This window comes from Physella acuta, unplaced genomic scaffold, assembly GCF_028476545.2.
Source record: "Physella acuta isolate Inbredline_101_S28 unplaced genomic scaffold, ASM2847654v3 ptg000421l, whole genome shotgun sequence".
Taxonomy (NCBI): Eukaryota; Metazoa; Mollusca; class Gastropoda; family Physidae; genus Physella; species Physella acuta.
The window spans coordinates 551,237-572,467 of NW_026731940.1; positions in this window are offsets into that span (position 1 = coordinate 551,237).

Here is a 21,231-nt window from a genome sequence, read left to right on the forward strand (position 1 = left end):
GGTTTTGTAAAATAATATTAAACTCTCCCCGAATCAACCGTTCCAAGTATGATGTTTTGTCTATGATATCAGAGTAAGAAAATAATTGTCTATACTTTTTTTTAAAGAGATGAATGTAAAGAAAAAATATCGCAGTAAATAAGTTTAAAATACATATATTTGTATGCTACTTCTTCAATAATTTCAAATGTAAACTACCTTTTGTAATGTGCGTATGTGTGTGTATGTGTGTGTTAGATGTTATGCTGTAAGGTTGTTATAAAATCTTCCGTTCGGTTGTTGTTAAAGTGAAAAGACCTCTATATAGCGTTTTTAGTGTGTGTGTCAGTAGTATTAGAGCGCTTAATGTCAATTATTGTTATGACATAAAGGCATAGCCAGACGTAGTTGCCATACTACAAGCAAGCAATATAACCGTTAATGTATATGCAAAACAACACTTTTTTATTTTATTATTTTTTAAATTGCGTTTTATCAGGTTATAGAAGACTTCATGGAAAAAAAATTCTGCGCCATTATTTGGTTTCTTTTACCGTCGGTTCTAACGCATATACATCCAAGTAAGTATTTATTGTATATATATATATATATATATATATATATATATATATATATATATATATATATATATATATATATATATATATATGAAATATGTTTAAGCAATCTTAGAGTTATATATATCCAAGATGGCTGCCGCCATCATGACAACTGTTGTAAAACATGCATTTTTTTAACCTTGAGTTAAATATGACAGCAAATAAGGAAAATAAAACATTTGGACCCAACATTCGCCCATGGCTTTTAAAGCAATTATAGATATCATAATATATACGGGTAGTTCCTATATTCTGATAAAGGGCACGTGCGTTGACTAGGTCGGCTAGGTCCGTCGGGTGCCACACCCCTCCCCTACCCAAGAAAAAAGTATAGGATATATATATATATATATATATATATATATATATATATATATATATATATATATATATATATATATAGTTATATTTGTTGTCAAAGCTATCATTTTGCCGAATGCCGTTAGTTTTAACTCAATTATATACAAAATGGTAAAAAGCATCATTTTAATTAGACGTTATTAGATATGGTGTCACCCTAACCGCTCTCATTGTTTGTCTAATCTGTTATTGACAATTCGACTATACTCTTTTCCTCTGTAAATTTTGCAGTTGGTATCATCGCTCTCCCTCGGTGATAGCTTAAGTTGTTCGCTGTAAATAATAACGATATTATTAATGCAGTCGGATTTAGCTTTTTTCAGGTTTATATCACGGTGTCATCCCCTCTTTCTCTGTTGGAATCGTCAATTTATACCAAAAATACTTTTAAACTGTAATTAATCACTCATTTAACTGATAATTAAATGTAATTTCTACTACATATTTTGGAGTTTTATGTCTCAGTGTTATCTCCCCTAAATGGTGTCATTCGGTGCGGTCCGCACTTCCATATTCGCCTCCAGCCTTGCGACTCTTCTGATAAAGTGTTGCGACTTATTAAAAATATTAAGTATCTATCGACAAGTAATTTGCATGTTAAATTTCAATTAAAATCTCATTTTATTAATTGAAGTATTTTAAAATTATTTAGAACCAATTAAAGACTGCCGTACAGGGAACATCGACCTTCTAATTCAAACAGAACTTAGAGATGATGTCGATAGAAGAAGACTAAAAAATATTGTCAGTTTTTTTGTACAGAGGCCAGTAAACACAACTGCGAAAACACGAATCGCTATCTTCTGGGAAAAGAGAATAGGAATTATAGAGACATTGGTTGATTTAGGTGAATACATTGGGACCTCAGATTTATTTGAAAAAATAGACCAACTTACTTTAGATGAAGCTTCGCTTATTGGGGATGCTAACACAACTTTCGACTTTATGTGTAATTACACACTGAAAAGAAACGAAACTCAACTAACGAGAGAAACTGCTGTTTTAATAATCACTAGAGGAGAAGTTAAAAAAAAAACGCCGTTTTCAAAAATAAAATGCAACATTAAAGGATTTATTATTTATCTGATGCAGACTGATTTGAGAATTTCGGGATACCATAACTTTGGAGAACTTCTAAGTTATAAAGACTTTTCATCAAATATTTTTTTGAAAAATAAGCTGTCTGTATATTTTTGTAAGGAATGCTTGTACGGGTGGTTTAAGCTAAATATGTATGGTATTTATACATGCTACAAATTTAGAGTATCGGACAAGTTGTTGAATCACCAATCAGCTTATGCGACATGTATGCAATTTAATTCTTCACTGCTAGAAGTTAAAGATGAGCACAAGGTTGATTTGATTAGCAACGAAGTGTCAAAGATCTTAATGAAGAAGCATAATCAGCACGACACGCTGTTTATTCACATTGGTATTTGCCAAAACGACTCTATTAGTGATAGCTTGCGCTATGTGCTACTAAATTACACGTATTACAAAAACATTTCTAAAAAAACTGAGCAACAATACTGCGCTGGTCTGCTGTTTACAAAATCGTTTGATAAAACAAAATACCAAGTAGTTTGGACTCAAATAGACGATCTTAGAAACAGAACACAATTTTTCCTGTGTGAAACACCTCGTTTCTCTTTCGTCTATGAAGAGAATTATGTTAAACACGAACAAAAACAACTGTACGAAATTTTAAGGTAACTCATTTAATTTATTGAATAATTTTATCATGATATATGTATATTATTAATTCCTGTCAATCTGTCTGTCTGTCAATCTGTCAATCTGTCAGTATGTCAGTATGTCAGTAAGTCAGTCAGTCAGCCATTCAGTCGGTCAGTCAGTCAGTCAGTCAGTCACTCAGCGAGCCAACCAGCCAGCCAGCCAGGCAGCCAGCCTGTCTGTCTGCCTGCCTGCCAGCCTGCCTTCCTGCCTGCCTGATTTCCTGCCTGCCTGTCTGCCTGCCTGCCTGCCTGTCTGCCTGCCTGCCAGCCTGCCTGCCTGCCTGACTGCCTGCCTGTCTGCCTGCCTGCCTGCCTGTCTGCCTGCCTGCCTGCCTGCCTGCCAGCCTGCCAGCCTGCATGCCTGCTTGCAAGCCTGTCTGTCTGTCTGTCTATCTGTCTGTCTGTCTGTCTGTCTGTCTGTCTGTCTGTCTGTCTGTCTGTCTGTCTGTCTGTCTGTCTGTCTGTCTGTCTGTCTGTCTGTCTGTCTGTCTGTCTGTCTGTCTGTCTGTCTGTCTGTCTGTCTGTCTGTCTGTCTGTCTGTCTGTCTGTCTGTCTGTCTGTCTGTCTGTCTGTCTGTCTGTCTGTCTGTCTGTCTGTCTGTCTGTCTGTCTGTCTGTCTGTCTGTCTGTCTGTCTGTCTGTCTGTCTGTCTGTCTGTCTGTCTGTCTGTCTGTCTGTCTGTCTGTCTGTCTGTCTGTCTGTCTGTCTGTCTGTCTGTCTGTCTGTCTGTCTGTCTGTCTGTCTGTCTGTCTGTCTGTCTGTCTGTCTGTCTGTCTGTCTGTCTGTCTGTCTGTCTGTCTGTCTCTATGTCTGTCTGTCTGTCTGTCTCTATGTCTCTATGTCTCTATGTCTGTATGTCTCTATGTCTCTATGTCTCTATGTCTCTATGTCTCTATGTCTCTATGTCTCTATGTCTCTATGTCTCTATGTCTCTATGTCTCTATGTCATTATGTCTTTATGTCATTATGTCTTTATGTCTCTATGTCTCTATGTCTCTATGTCTCTATGTCTCTATGTCTCTATGTCTCTATGTCTCTATGTCTCTATGTCTCTATGTCTCTATGTCTCTATGTCTCTATGTCTCTATGTCTATATGTCTCTATGTCTCTATGTCTCTAATGTCTCTATGTCTCTATGTCTCTATGTCTCTATGTCTCTATGTCTCTATGTCTCTATGTCTCTATGTCTTTATGTCTCTATGTCTCTATGTCTCTATGTCTCTATGTCTCTATGTCTCTATGTCTCTATGTCTCTATGTCTCTATGTCTCTATGTCTCTATGTCTCTATGTCTCTGTCTCTATGTCTCTATGTCTCTATGTCTCTATGTCTCTATGTCTCTATGTCTCTATGTCTCTATGTCTCTATGTCTCTATGTCTCTATGTCTCTATGTCTCTATGTCTCTATGTCTCTTGTCTCTATGTCTCTATGTCTCTTGTCTCTATGTCTCTATGTCTCTATGTCTCTATATCTCTATGTCTCTTATCTCTATGTCTCTAAGTCTCTATGTCTCTATGTCTCTGTGTCTGTCTGTCTCTATGTCTGTCTGTCTCTATGTATTTATGTCTCTATGTCTCTATGTCTCTATGTCTCTATGTCTCTATGTCTCTATGTCTCTATGTCTCTATGTCTCTATGTCTCTGTGTCTCTATGTCTCTATGTCTCTTGTCTCTATGTCTCTATGTCTCTTGTCTCTATGCCCCTAAGTCTCTATGTCTCTATGTCTTTTTGTCTGTCTGTCTCTATGTCTGTCTGTCTCTATGTCTGTCTGTTTTCATGTGTGTCTCTATGTCTGTCTCTCTGTCTGTCTTTATGTCTGTCTCTATGTCAGTCTGTATTGTTTCTCTATGTAATTCTGTCTCTATTTCTGGCTCTATATACGTTTCGATGGCCTTTTGTTTGTCTTTTTCTTAATGCCTCTTTGCCTTTTTGGTTTTTGAAGGGGGACCTGTAGTTAAAACACATTTTGCTCTAAGTTATACAATACATGCTTTTTTGGAATCTTATTAACTTTAAAATACTTCAAACAATATAATATTGCATTTTTTGGGGACAATTTATACATTTTTCCAAATTTGATGTCAAATTTATCATTTTGTACGTACACAGTAGAATGAAAATAACTAAAAATATAATTAAAAACAATGCAAAGTAACCTTGCATATTCATAGTAGACATGATAATTGAGAATCTGATAGAAGGAAATTTTGATATCTTATAAAATGATTTTTTGTTAAATGTGTAATATGTATAATTTTTTATTCCATATGATTTTCTATGAAAGCAATTCTAAAATCTCTCACAAAAAATTAAAGTACAGCCAAGCCCTTCTACTACTTTATAGATACATATGTTTGCAACACACAGCGGCAGTTTGAAGTATTTCTGATATGCGCATTTTGTGCTAAATTCATTCCCGCGAGATCTTTTAAGTAAAATTTACAAAACTGAGAAAACTCAAAACTAAGCATTATTGACTTAATTTTTTTGTTTCATATAAGGGCATGCATTTTCAAAATAATAAATAACTTAGACATATAATAACTTTTTCCAATAAAATTATTGGGGAAAACAACAATTTACTCAATTTACAAAAAAAAAATTCGATGCCAATCTTCATTAGATATCAAAATCCCCAAAAAATAAGATAAACAAAACTGATTTTAGACAAGAAAATTGAAATTTTTCAAGAAAGTTGACTACAGCCCCCCCCCCCTTAAAATGTAAGTGACTTTTAAGAGAATTTATTGCAAGCTTATCATGCTTGAATACTTGTTTACATTTTGTTTTAATGTCTACAGGAAATATCAAAATTTGTTTTTAAGCAAATGGAGCGTTGATTATCCTGATTTTTTCAATTGCACGACTGACTGGAATATTCCTTATGCATTTGTTTGTGATGGATTTCCTGACTGTCCAAATTCCATGGATGAAATTCTGTGTGCAAATCTGCAAATACCAACACGTGCTTGTGAAGGTGGAACTTATTGTCCACCTGATGAGGAGATCCTATTTTTGCATGTGTTCGATTTTTTAATCCCAATAGAACACAAATGTAACGGAATACAGGATTTTCTAGATAACCGAGACGAAGAAGATTGCGATGAGTGTAGAGAAACCCGCACTGCAGATGGTGCGTGTTTACCCAGTCAATGGTTTGTTAAAAGACCGTTAAACCAAACATTCAGATTAACAAAAGACACAATACATGTACGATACACGAGCTGTAACAATGACACATGTTTGTTTGAAGACGATCCAAGTAAACCAGTTACAATGTGTAAATTTCAACCAGTTTCAAAAAATATACAGTATGCGCCACAGTGTGTTTTTATTCCATCTGAAATTTCAGGTAATGAATTGGGTTGTGTGGATAGATCTCACTTAAATAATTGTAAAAACTTTACGTGTAGCCGAGGACTGAAAAAAAGTATCGAAAACCATTGCGTTTCTTTTAGTCATCTGCCTTTTTATAATCGCCACAGCGCTAAATACGACTTAGACAGTGATAATTTCTTATTTCCAAATCCTGTCCAATGCTATAGAGAGATTCTTCTTTCAAGCGTAAAATCCATCGACCAAGTGCATATTTGTGACGGCAAAAAACATTGTAAAGATGGCAGTGACGAGCTACTGTGTCACGAGTTTTGCCCATCGGGGTTTGCTTGTCTCTGGGGTGTAACAAAGTTGACAGACATCAGTCAGGTGAACTACACGACGTTGTTTGACTCAGTTGACAGGAATACAAAAGTTCTGCGAGCTTCAGGTCTAGATTTATCTCCCGCTTATATTCCAAGGTCTGTTAAGTTTACTAAACTGTTACAACTACATTTGTCAAACTGCAATCTAGAGGACAAAAAACTTGTGCAAATTTTATTTTCAATGAGACACGCTTTGTCTAATCTAATCCATTTAGATCTTAGCTACAACAAAATTATCTTCAAACATTTTGATCAATTTTCACATTTCTTTTGGAATGTACGTGTCCTGAATTTATCTCACACATTACTTCACACAATTCAAATAAGAATGAGCATCGTTTCTTATTTGGAAGAGATTGACTTGTCTGTCTCGCAACTTAAAACAATTAACTTTACAAACACAATTCAATTACCAGAAGACACATTTAATGACCAGTCGAGTTTTATTCAATACAGAAATATAAAAACTAATTTTTTAGAATTTATAACACAACACAACATTTTTGTGACTTATTTAAACTTGAGCTCTACCGAAATTTATAATTGCGAATGGTTTGATAAGCAATTATTAATTGATGTTTTGGATATAAGAAATACTAAAATTACTTTTGATTTGAAAACTTCCAAACAGTTACAAAACATAAAAATTGGCCAAGCCATCTATGTTGACAGCTCTAAGTTGTGCTGTGAAAACATTAGAGGCCTTGGAATTCCAGCACACACGTGTAAACCACAGAGCCATGCCTATTCTTCATGCAATAACCTACTGTCTGATGTTGTAAAACGTACACTGATATGGCTCGTAGCAATGCTCGGTTTCATTAGTAATGCAATTGTCATTGGCTACAGGCTTTTCTATGAAAAACATGTTTTAAAACAAGCCTACAGACTATTTGTGACACATCTTGCAATATCAGATTTCTTAATGATTGTTTATCTGATGATTATAGCAGGAGCTGATGTTTACTACCGCAACAACTACGTATTCTATGATTCTGAATGGCGAGACAGTCCACTTTGTAAAGTTGCTGGATTTTTGGCTACTCTCTCGTATAAAACGTCGTCACTCTTTGTGTTACTTATCACAATAGATCGATATTTTGTTTTCAAAAATCCTTTTATCCAGTCAAATTTCACAAAGAACACTCTAATACTTATCGTAACCTTGACATGGTCTGCTTGTTTTATTATCGCCTTTCTTCCACTTTATTTTCAAGACTGGCAGTTTTATTCCTCAAATTCCCTCTGTCTAGGTCTTGGTGTCAACACTGATAAACAAAAAGGGTTTTATTTTTCTCTGATTCTATACGCGTTAATAAATTTTATTGTCATGCTTTTGGTCATTGTTGGACAAATTTTAATTTTCAAACAAATATTTCTCTCCACAAATTCTCTTATACACACATCAGCCCATAAGAGACGCGAGATCACCGTGGCTAAAAACTTGTCAGTGGTGGCGATCTCGAACATTCTCTGTTTGTTACCTGTCAGTGTGGTCAGTCTGGTCTCAGCTGCTGGACACGAGATAGCGGACGATGTTTATCGCTGGCTGGTTATAATCGTTTTGCCCGTCAACTCAGCCATCAACCCAATACTTTATACACTACCGATGGCCTATCAAAAGTTGCTAGAAATAAGAAGTCTAAGTAAATAAAGTAATTGGCTGTGCTCATTTAATGTGGTTTTATTAAAGAATGTATATTTACGTAAAATATGTGTTGTTTGTCTATTTTATCTTAATGTCAGCTTTAGAGTTAACATTATTGAACTATACTTTTTAAGATATGAAATCTAACACTAATATAGGCCCACATAAGAAACGTTTACAAATTCAACGATTTTGTAAATGTAGTTTTAACTTTTTTTCAAATATAAAATACATTACTATCATTTGCTACCTCCTTAATTTGATAAATAGGTAACTTAAATTGCCAATTGAATGATCAAATTTCATTAAATGTACGTTTTCACTATAATAAAAATGTGTCCGAGTTATTGAATTATTGTTTTTAATTAGACTTCCATACGTTATATATTTGTGTTTAAATTGTATTTCTTTTAAACATTTATTTTAAAAACTGTATATTTTGTGTTTCTGATAAATAAAAGTCTTACTTTTAAAAGTAATTATGATACTCGTTGTGGTTGTCTATGTTAATACTAAAACGGGGATCATCTTCTTATACGACACACCGTTGAATGCAAATCGCGATGATTTAATAAATTGTTTATGACTTGAACTTTCAAAAATAGAATAGAAACTCGTAAAACAGAATTGCTTACCAAGGGAAGTGCAAACAATGTGTGCATAATATCTATATATATAAAGCAAAGTCGTTAAATGCCCAATAGGGCACTTCCCGGCGCCGCAGGCGCGTCAAATTTGGCACGATGATGCCTTGGGGCAATAGAACAAGAGGGCCGGTGACGGTTCGCCGAAAAGTCCACGGAGAAGGGATCAAAACTGACCGCGACTGATCGGCGCTTTATATGGGCTATATTACGAAAAACAAATCCTCCGATGACCCCCTTTGAAATTTTGTGAGGTGGTTGAAGAACGCCTTGGGGTGTCTCAAAAAACTCGCAATATCCGGAAAAAATCGGGAAATGGGTCAAAACTGACCAGTCGTATTTCCCTATATATCAACTATTTTGTTTGTGAAAAAGTGATGTAAGACCATGTCATTTGGTCTATGAACAGGGGAGATAACTTTTTAATGAATTAATTTTTAAATATTTTATATACTATTTATAAGGAAAAAAAATCATATAGTATAGCATTCTTTTAAATAGATATTTTGTTATAAATTAAGATTTGTATTGTACTGAAATTGTAAACATTAATTGCAAAAGTAACTTAATATAATATTTGTGTTATACTATTAAGAAAGCCCTTGAAGTTCTAATAACCTTTAGAGCAGGGGTCTCCAAACTACGGCCCGCGGGCCGGATCGGGCATCCGCCCCCGCGGAGGCGGGCATCTGGCCCGCGGAGATCTTTTTGTCCACGGAAAAAAAGCGTTTGTTGGTGATGACTGAGGAACTTTGCCCAGAAAAATCAATGACATGCATGGAAGAATCTGGCCCCCGAACTGAAATTTGATAGTTTATGCGGCCCTTGGACTGAAAAGTTTGGAGACCCCTGCTTTAGAGTAATAACTTTGCGAATATTCCATCAATGTTTGAATGTTACGAAATTTCTCAACTGTAAAAATTCAGCATTTAACATAACAGCCAATCACCTATTAATGAATCATTCAATTTCTCTTTTTTTTTAACACCTAAGCGAAGCTAGGCAGTATGCCTAGTTTTTCTTATAAATTCACTAGCCATCTCTACCCGTTACACGGACAGTTCTAGTGAGTTTTAGTTCTCTTCTCTTTAAAAAAGCTACACGGTTTTTCTTTTAGATATTTAAGTAGTATATCAGGTCCCTTTTGAGTCGTTTTTTTTTTTGGCGGAGGCGGAGGGGGAGGCGCAGACGCAGGCGCAAAGGATATATAGTAAAATACTCCTCCACCTGTTACGTAATGACCATCGGTGACCTGGTTACGTAATCACCACCGTGTTAATTGACCTAGTTACGTATTGACTATTTTTTAAAAATTTCAATTAGTTTGTTTTTTAATTAGTTTGATTTTAATTAATTTGAATTTAATTAGTTTGAATTTAATTATTTTTAGTTTTTAATTTTTAATTTTAAGTTTTTAATTTTAATTTTTTTTAATTTAAATTTTATTTTTTAATTTAAATTTTTAAGTTTTTTTAAATTTTATTTTAAAATTTTAATTTTTAACTTTAATTTTAAATTTAATTTGTTGTTTTATTATTTGTTGGTTTTAATTAATTTGTTTATTTGTTTCTATGTTTTTTTTCTGACAATCGTGTACAAAAATAAGATTTCTTTGTGTAGGGTCCTAACAACCCATTATACATCAAATAACTTCTGAGAGGTGATTTATGACCTAGAATTTCTCTTCCGCGAAGAAATTACTTTTTTTCTGAATACCGTTCCCACGGGGTTGTCTCCCCTCGCGCGCTGGCACACCAAGGTTATATCTAACCTACGCTTTTTCTTTGTCCTTCCTCACGCCAGGGTAAAGTAATGGCTTTACGGCGAAGCTCATTCAGCCGAGTTTACTTTTTATCTGAATACCAGGACCGTGCATAACATTCACAAGTTTATATATACATACAAGCTGCATACACTTGCTTCACCAAGATGAATCTTTTTTTAATGTACCAACTTGTGATCATAACAAATGCAAACCCAAACAAACACAAAGTCCAATAAACGCAAACAAGAACAAACGATTAACGCAATCACAAATACAAACACAAAAGATAACGCAAACATGATTGCAAACTCAAACAAAACATGAACACAACAAAAACACAATCTAATAATAATCATTTAAAAAGTTAAAAAAAAACCACGTTTTCTGATTGAACTAAAAAGTAGAAAATAAATGCTATACATGACAATAAAGCAAGCGATTACTCTACTATAAGCGATGAAAAACGTGGGGCGCCGAAGTAAAAGTTATATTCCTATTGATTAGATAATACTATTGACTTTTATTAGGGAGCTTGTAGAGAATCAACAGTATTAGAAACTGTAAGAAAATCACGGCGCCCCACGTTTTTCATCGCTTATAGTAGAGTGATCGCTTGCATTATTGTGATGTATAGCATTTATTTTCTACTTTTTAGTTCAATCAGAAAACGTGGGTTTTTTAAAACTTTTTAAATGATTATTATTTTCTACTTTTTAGTCTTTGTCTGTTTGTTTGCATTAAAATCTTGCTATCGATTTTATCTTTTCACTTTTTTTTTGGGTAACCGAAGACAACTCGTAAAAACACGTTGTGTGAATACGTTACTGACTAGAACACATAGATTTGAACCCGTGTCGAGTGGGATAGCAATCGTGTGCCCAACTACTCGACCATATCGTCTCCCCAATACTGGCCACCAGTTGTTACGGTTGTTTGTACACAAATACCGCGGGAACACTACTCAGTAAGCAAATAGGGAGAGTACCGAACCTTGTTTTCATCAAATTACAGTTACTGGGTTATGTCCCTTTTTCCCCACGTTTTTACTACAATTATATAGCGCTCTAAAATGCTCAATAAAATGTTTCCATGGATCAATTTAGTAATAATAACAATTGAATATTCTATTGTCATCCAAAACAAAGCTTCCCTGAAAATTTCAGAGCGCTAGCTAACTGGGAAGTGCCAGAAATTTCGATCGCAAGATTTGATTGGAAAGACAGAGACGAAAGCAAGTTAAAGAAAAAGTGGGAAGAAACGCTAAACAACGCTAACACTAAAGAAAACCCAAACCCAAACACAAACTCAAACAAATGTTTAAACATAAACATAAACATAAACATAAACATAAACATAAACATAAACATAAACATAAACATAAACATAAACATAAACATAAACATAAACATAAACATAAACATAAACATAAACATAAACATAAACATAAACATAAACATAAACATAAACATAAACATAAACATAAACATAAACATAAACATAAACATAAACATAAACATAAACATAAACATAAACATAAACATAAACATTAACATAAACATAAACATAAACATAAACATAAACATAAACATAAACATAAACATAAACATAAACATAAACATAAACATAAACATAAACATAAACATAAACATAAACATAAACATAAACATAAACATAAACATAAACATAAACATAAACATAAACATAAACATAAACATAAACATAAACATAAACATAAACATAAACATAAACATAAACATAAACATAAACATAAACATAAACATAAACATAAACATAAACATAAACATAAACATAAACATAAACATAAACATAAACATAAACATAAACATAAACATAAACATAAACATAAACATAAACATAAACATAAACATAAACATAAACATAAACATAAACATAAACATAAACATAAACATAAACATAAACATAAACATAAACATAAACATAAACATAAACATAAACATAAACATAAACATAAACATAAACATAAACATAAACATAAACATAAACATAAACATAAACATAAACATAAACATAAACATAAACATAAACATAAACATAAACATAAACATAAACATAAACATAAACATAAACATAAACATAAACATAAACATAAACATAAACATAAACATAAACATAAACATAAACATAAACATAAACATAAACATAAACATAAACATAAACATAAACATAAACATAAACATAAACACAAACACAAACACAAACACAAACACAAACACAAACACAAACACAAACACAAACACAAACACAAACACAAACACAAACACAAACACAAACACAAACACAAACACAAACACAAACACAAACACAAACACAAACACAAACACAAACACAAACACAAACACAAACACAAACACAAACATAAACACAAACACAAACACAAACACAAACACAAACACAAACACAAACACAAACACAAACACAAACACACCGCGACTGACCACACATGCTGACATCTGGTGTTCATTATGGGGATTTCAAATAAAGACAAAAAGACAGATCGGAAGACAGACACAGACATTATTATTATAATAGGGAGACAGGTCTCCGACCGACAGACTAATATACGTAGGATACACACGGCGGTGTCGACAACGTATTGTTAACCCTATTAACAAACTTCTGAAGTAACAGACACAATTTTCGGTTAGCTGTCGCACCTTGCAGTAATAATTTATTCTCTGAAGGTCAAACTACTTCTACGATACGTCCAGAGCAACCAAACGTCCTAACTTATACATAGGCGTGGGCTTGATCATCTATCTGCAACATCAGTCGCTAGGTCGGGTTTCAATAATATTTAAATAATATTTAAATGTTTCTATCATATTCATATTTTACGTATATTTATTTTTCAATCCGCCTAAAAAATGTTTAAAAATTATGTCCCAGCGTATACAATTTAACGATAAATTATGCGGAAACTTCTGTCCTGATTATATGTATCCGATTTCATTATCTTTTCACGGATAATTGCTTTATCTGTATCGGCCTCTAGGGCTAAGATTAAATATTCTAGTCATGACTATGCAATTTATCATTTGTGTATGAGGCAATTTAAATAATTAAAACTGTAAATAAAGTTTGCTGACGGTACAAAAATATTTCTATTCTTGAAGACATTTATAATAAGACTATTTGGTGCTATCGTCTGTAAATAAAAGATGCGGATTAAATAACAAAAATTAATTAGCTCATCGATTTTTACTTAGCTCACGTGCTCTTAACATAAGACTAATTTCAATACAATTTTTAGAATCAGCTTTCACACGTCCTCACACACGTGTGCAAACACAGCGCTTAATACAAAACAATTTCTTACCATTTATTCATTCTTTTATTTATTTAATAACGGTAACAATAGTAGGCACGGATTCCTTTTTTTCACATTGGCCGTTTTAAAATAAACAAACAAAACAACGTAATAACAGCATTTTAAAAAGCAATTATGCAATAAAAACATAGAAGTAACATTGCACTAAAATGTGGAATAAAGAAATAATATTACATATTTATAATACAAAATGAGATGGAAAAAAAATATAATAGATGCTTGAGAAATGTTGCAATGCGTCAGTTAGGGAAGTCATTAAATAATTGTTGTTTTAGTTTAGTTCGAATACATTTTTTTATTAGGAAGATTGTTCCACAAATTAGAACCAGAGTAGACGAAGCTATGTTTTTGAAAAAACAGTTGTATGTTGGATCGATAAATTAAGACGATTTAATTTTGTGTTAAAAGAAAATAGGTCTGATAAGTAAGAGGGGTCTGTTTCGCTGAATATTTTATATTAAAAATTGCTTTTTTATATATTATATTTTTTATTCTATGGAAGTATATTAGTTATAAGGGGTCATCCATAAATGACGTCACACTCTTAGGGGGAGGGGGGGGGGGTCCGTAATTTTGTGACGATGTGTGATGAGGGGGAGGGGGGGGGGGGTTCAGATGTTGCGACGTCACATTTTTGCATTATAAAAAAGCAATGTTAGAAAACGAATTTTAGACGTTATTTCGCGTTTTAGATAACTGTTTTAATAAATTGTAATAGTTTAGACAAGATTTTGGAAAAATATCGATGTTTTAAAAAAAATCAACTGCAATTTTGAGGGGGGTTGTAGGTTGAGGTGTAACGTCATTTTAGGGGGGGGGTCTAACTTTTTGTGACGACGTGTGACGGAGGGGAGGGGGGAGGTAAAAATCGTCAAAAAAGCGTGACGTCATTTATGGATGACCCCCTAATAAAAGAGTCCAAACTACTAGACAAGCCAGTAACCAGTTATATTGCCCCTTTTTTAATTACAGTAGAGGACGCTGTTTTGTTATAAAGCTGCCGCTATAAACTACAGAAGTATAATCCAATCTAGATTAAATAAAAGCTTTAAAAAAACCAGCCTGCTTCTATAGTCCACACATTTTTATTCCTTGCTAGTTGAAAAGTTGTCTTTAATAGGGACATTTTTAGAAGATGAATATGATCGGACCAGGTGAGGTTGTGATATATAATCAATCCTAGGCAGGGCCGGCGCTACCTATCAGGCAAACTAAGCAGCCGCCTAGGGCGCTATTCATGGTGGGGGGGGGGCAGAAAAGTGTAATCGCCGTTATTAAAACGTACCTAATAATTAATAACTTTGCGTAGCAATCTATTTCGATGCCAAGGACGAACTATCAATTTTGCCCCCCTCTTGTTTAAGTGGAATTGTCTCACTCAATTTTAAATTAAACCATTTAACCTCTATCACTGCAAAATATTGTGACATTGTGACCACAAACCTCAAATATATTGGCTCAAACTCATTACTGACCTGAAATTATCAAGTTTTCAAACACCTTAATCTCATTTATGGCCGCCGAAAATTATGTATAGTGTACCCCCTTATCTCGCAATTCGGCCAAAAGAATATGAAACAATGAAACTTGATATGAGTAATGGTTTTTATTCTAATGTATTTTACATTTTTATTATTAATTTCTTTTTATATCTTAGTAATTCGTCGGGTGCTTTGTTTTATTAATAATTAACAGAAGAAATTTCGTTTTTAATTGGCTTCGTACACAAACTATTTAAATTAGCTTTATCGGTACCCCTATTCTATTAAATTAAATGAAGAGCAATAAACTATGGAAGTGGTCTAAAGATTACCTATTTTAAGCATATATTATTATGTTAGCACACCTGTTTGACCATGTGACTGAACAGCACTATATCTCTTTGTGATGTTTTTTGTGTCGCTTCTCCCCTAAAATTTCTCGAATATTCTTATATAACACTACGGGGGATGGCACTTCCCTTACAATTGAAGATGCCAATATTTGGGATTTAAAACTGTAATATAAAGGTACAAAAAGGGAAATTGTGAGATGTACCATACAATTGAGAACTGCCGATACAGGAAGAAATTAAAAATAGCGCCGAAAAGGGAATTTTCAAAAAACGTTCGTGGATTGTCCTTTGATTTATTGTTATTCTACTCTGATTATTGCTGATTGTCTCCAACTCCAATAATGTGTAAATATATGTATAATACAGTTCTACGTGTATCAAGAACATGCTGTCAAGTTAATATAATGAATCCACAATAACAATGCTATGAACCACTCAAACGTATTGTTACAACGCCCAAGATAATATAACAGATTTTTGAACAGTTGATATTTCTTTATGCAGGAAAAAACTGCAATAACGTTATGAATTTCGATTTAATCAAGATTGATTAGTTATGAGTGAAGTAAACCTACAATTTCTAAATATAAGTACATAACAATATATTTGTGCTGAGTGGATGCCTATATTTATTAAAAATAACATGTTTGTTCTTAGAGGGATCCTATATTTCTTTTGTATGCTTGAAGGTGAATCTGCAGGTTCCAATTGCCCAGAGACTAGTTTTTTTTTATAAACTTGTGTTTGGTTCCATTGGCTCAGGAGCTGCTAGTCAGTTCAATAGTGAGTGGGAACTCAACGTCACAGCTTGTTAGAATTTGTATTAATATTATTGCATTTAATAGAATTGTGTTCAAACATTTATGTTCATAGAATAAAAAGTTTTATGTGTGTATGCTGATAGGGAATTGTTTTAAATTCCATTTGTTTCTGTATTGAGGCTACTTTCGATTTATTCGTTTTTCTCTATTCAGTTAGATATCAGAAAATGTTGTTAGGTTGTTAAATTGATACAGTGATACGTGTTTTGTAAATAAATTAATATTAATTGTAGGTGGAGACAACTTTAATGTCAAGAGGCTGGGCCTGTGGAAGATGGTATGCTTTACAATGTAGAAAAATATGGTCTACACTGTGTTAGCCAGCCAGTAAATGTTTGGAAGTTGTGGCGATTTCTAATGTAACGGGGCTGAGGCTATTGTTGTAAGGTCGTAGAATACGAGTGAATCCATGTGGTGGCTGAATGCTTTAACAATGCCACTAATAAGTTAGCTAGACAAGAAAAACATTTTATAATTCTAGCAATGATTGTGTGACTCTAAAATATTACTCGATGCTTAATTAAATTTGATAATTCATAAAAATAAGCTTTAATATAGTACCGAAAAAGTGTGAGTATCTGAACGCAGGCACGGATTGTTGAGGTTAATTCTAATTTTATTTTTAAGCTTTATATATAAATAATTTTATACATAAATTTTATAGCATTAAATATAGCTACAATATTCATTACACAAAAATAATGTTACTGAAAATAATAGTTACAGAAAAAACTATTGCAGAAAAATATTATTACAGAAAAATATTATTACAGATAAAAATATTATTACAGATAAAAATATTGTGACAGAAAAAAATTATGAGAGGAAAATTTTTTTACAGAAAAATATTATTACAGAAAAAAATAAACCGGGAGTGATCTCCCCTAAACTTTCTCGAACATCTATATATATAATTCTCTTCTGGGAGCCGTTAGAAAACAAGCTGCAAGCGCCTCCTTGCAGTCCCATCTCTTTCTCTCTATCACTATCACTATCACTACCACTACCACCCCCACCCCACCCCCACATTGTCTGGTGAGTTGTGGTCACGCTAAATGTTTTCAAAGCTAAATGTTTACAAATCGTAGAGCCGTAGAGCCGGGTTTCTATTAGGGGCAGATAATTTAGTTTGATTTTAAACTTACAGGAGGTAACTAAGAAATAACTAAGAGGAGGCTGCTTTCACGGGGGGGGGGGGGGGGTGTAGGGTCGGGGTTAGGGGAAAGGGGGGGGGGGTAGTGTTTTAAAGCAAATATTTTCAGTGGCAGAATTGGTACTGTCGAATTCACAAATTATGAATTACTGAAAAGTAGAAAATAAAACAACTAAATAGCGGCGTATGATACGCTGCGGGTCGGCACGTTCTTATATAAAACAACAGGGGATGGGAACTCGGGATAAAGTTATGATTTTTAATCCATTTTAAATACTTAAACTTTTAAAAATAGAATAGAATCTCATAGAAAATATTATTAGTACTTTATAAATTTACATTCGTTTTTGAGAAATCGGAAATAGCGTAAATTAGTACTTTCAATCAACGGAAATTACTGAAAATTTGAGAGAAGGTAGAGAATTAGATCTTTTACTCGCATGTGAAATTTCATTTATCTATCTGAAATAGTACTCAAGTTCTAGGCTTTTGAAAAATTCAAAGTAAAAAAGTACCACTTCCGGTTATCGGAAATCGCTCAAAAGTTGATAGGGATTTACGATTTTGATAAAAAACTTATATATGAAATTTCATCAACCTAGCTGTAACGTACTCAAGTTATCGTGTTTACACACACAAACACACAGACATACGGACAAGATTGCAAAATTATGTTTTTCCGTATCAGTGATGTGTAAAACGTCGAGATTTGCAAAAATTTCAATTTTTTTTGCACTATTACAAGACTTTTTCTATACTTCGTATATACGAGAAAGTAAAAATATGACAGCAAAATTTACAGAAACATATTATTACAGAAAATGTTATGAATAAAACAAAAGTTTGTGTACATTTTAAAAATTGTTTAGTTACCCAAAATATTAATAATATAATAAACGTAGGATTTAGTTTAAAGTAATAGGAAATAATCAATATATTCCATTGACATGCGTGTAACAGAATTAAAAAAGAAAATACAATGTATTGTCAAGTTAAAACCATTACAGTTAATTCCAAATAACATGTATCTTACTATTCAATGAACTTGCTCTTCAAATCATTACTATTTTTTTGCATATAAATATACAAAACAAGTAAAATAAAAAAATTCTTGACACTGTTAAATACATTACAGTTGTGCATAGGAAACTAGAAACCATAGCCAAAAAAGCAAAATAAAATAGTTTTCATAATAAAATTAAATCTCAAAAATACAATAGAAGACACATAATAGGCTAAAAATTATACTTGTTTCTCATTGGTTATTTATTTTATATTTTTTAATTGATTATTTTAGAAGTATGAAGAAAGGCTAAAAACAATCACCAAAAGAGTTATTTTCCGATTTTACAGCTTGAAGGTTTGAATGATTTAACACATACTACAAAAGATCCTTAAATTTTATCCATGTCTCATAAGCAGTTTGCCAAATAAAAAGATGTGAGTTTAGAGCCGAATTTAGGGGTAATTCAGTAACAGAGAGTAAGCCAATTGTATTCGGACTGAATGCGTATCCAATGGACGTCGACAGATTGGCGACATTTAGAGGTAAACGACAAATAATATTGGTTACAGCCATTTGCATTAACGTTTTGGTTAGGATTATATTTTCATCTGACTGCGAATTAGTGCGAGAACCATAAAGTAAGCGAATAGTTTTCATTAGGATAATAAGTTCAATGGTCATCAAAACTAAATCCAGATTCAGCATTAGCGTGTACACAGCAAGAGAGATGGTCCAGTCGAGTTGGTCCTGGACATAAAAGGGTAGACCAAGACACAGAGAGTTAGAGGAGTAAAGCTGCCAGTCAGGGCTTACGACTGGGATCAGAGAAAACACCAGGCAGAGGAACCAGATACACGCTGATGATGTCAGTAGACTAACGGACCAGATCCCATTGTCTGCGGTCTGGCTTTTGTGGAGTAAATAAATCTGACACGTGACAACAAACACAAACACACCAGAGGATAGATACCAGAGGGTAGCGAGGAAACCAGCGACCTTACACAGTGAGCTATCTCGCCATTCTGAGTCATACAACACGTAGTCGTCACGGTAGTAAACATCAGCACCTGATATAATGATTATATAAGCACTCATTATACAACCTGTAATGATGAGATTTGACAAATATACAAAATATGTACAACTAATCTTCAAAACACATTTTTTTTTTACACACTCAATAAACAACGCCGTCAAATTACTTGCAATTCCTATTAAACCAATCAACCAAAAAATTGCACTTTTGTCAACATCTCCCAGTAGGTGGTCACACGTCGACACAGGGTCACTGGGTGCCGTACATTTTTCTAGAGGGATACCACTGTACTTTGTACAACAGAGTTTAAAACTATCCCCATAAATATGTGTCTCTACTGTTAAAGTTTTCAAATATTGAAACGTTTTCATATCGAATTTCACTTTTGTGTTTCTTAAATCTAATGTATCAAAAACGAGCTCTCTGGATACGTTTGAAATGTTATAGAAGGGTGAGTTACTCAAGTTTAAATGTATAGGAATACTAAACTCATTTTTATCTCCAAAATTATAATCAAATGAAATTATGTCGGAAAAAGATAAATCGATTTTATTGTTTCTTGTATTTATTTTAGAGAAACCGCTAAAGACACGAACGTTGGTGTGTGAAAAGTTATAGTAACGCGGTAGTTTGTCATTTTCTTTATTATTAGTAATATGTATATACTCTATGTTGTTGTAGCTAAAGTCAATCCAATTCGTAGTGTTTAAATTATGTCCCATTGCGCTTATAAGATCAATATAGTTTTTCATATCCAATTTGCATTTTGAAAAGTGAATTTCATTTAGATGCATTGACAAGTCAAGTTTATAGAAGGTAACCTTTCTTAAATCAATACCAGATAGGTTTAAAACTCGTGTTGTACGGTCTATAGATCTGAAGAGAGTTGTGTAGTTGACCTTGCTGTAATCTGAGACAGTTGTTACACCAAACTGACATGTAAATCCTGAAGGACATTTCTCATAGCAGTGTAGCTCATCGTCTCCTGTAGGGCAGTGGTCTATGCCGTCACAGACATGGACGGGGTGGATGAGTGTTCTCGTATTACGGCAGGTGAAAAGTTTGGGTGAGTAGATCTGGTGGTTGCCGTCAACGGTTTCGTCTAAACCGTCAGGGCAGTCAATTTTTCCATCATTGACCATATAAAATGGGATACAGTAAGACTTGGGACATTTAAACAAGCCATCTGTACAAGGAAACTGCTCACAGTTTTCTAAGTGTGACAAACGTGAACAACCCAAAGTTTTTTTTGTGTATCTGGCTTGTAAGTGAACACACCGAGCGACCCAAATAAACTCGTTATGTTGTGAGGTTAAATTAGAGCCGTTACCACGATCTACATCCCCAGCAATACACTTGACAACATCAATCGCTAATTCATCACGATGTACATACTCAGTCTCGTTATACGACGCCAAAATGTCTTTAACTTTTTTTATTTTTTCGTTGGAAATTGCCTTCTCTCGACGTTGTTTGTTAAAGAAATAATTATCTTTGTTATAAAACCACTGGCTAGGCAAACACGTTTTGTCTAAGAAAGAAGTTTCTAAACAGCTGTC